Below are 226 nucleotides of genomic sequence, written 5' to 3'. Positions count from 1 at the left end.
ACACAGAGAGAGAGAGAGAGACAGAGAGAGAGAGAGAGAGAGAGAGATAAATGATTACACAATTACCATGTGTCAGGCATTATACTACTTCTTAGGGACCTAAAACAGAGATAGAATGATAATCCTTGCCCTCAAGGAACTTACATTCTAATGATGGAAGATAAAATATAAAGGGGAGTTAGAAAAGAAAAGGGACTAAGATTCATGCTGTGGAGCCTGCCATAAA

The sequence above is a fragment of the Petaurus breviceps genome, unplaced genomic scaffold (assembly GCF_028583685.1).
Source record: "Petaurus breviceps papuanus isolate PSGF00001 unplaced genomic scaffold, PetGlider_PUasm1.0 90919, whole genome shotgun sequence".
NCBI lineage: Eukaryota > Metazoa > Chordata > Mammalia > Diprotodontia > Petauridae > Petaurus > Petaurus breviceps.
The sequence above is the reverse complement of the archived record's forward strand: the minus strand, read 5'-3'. Positions refer to the sequence as shown.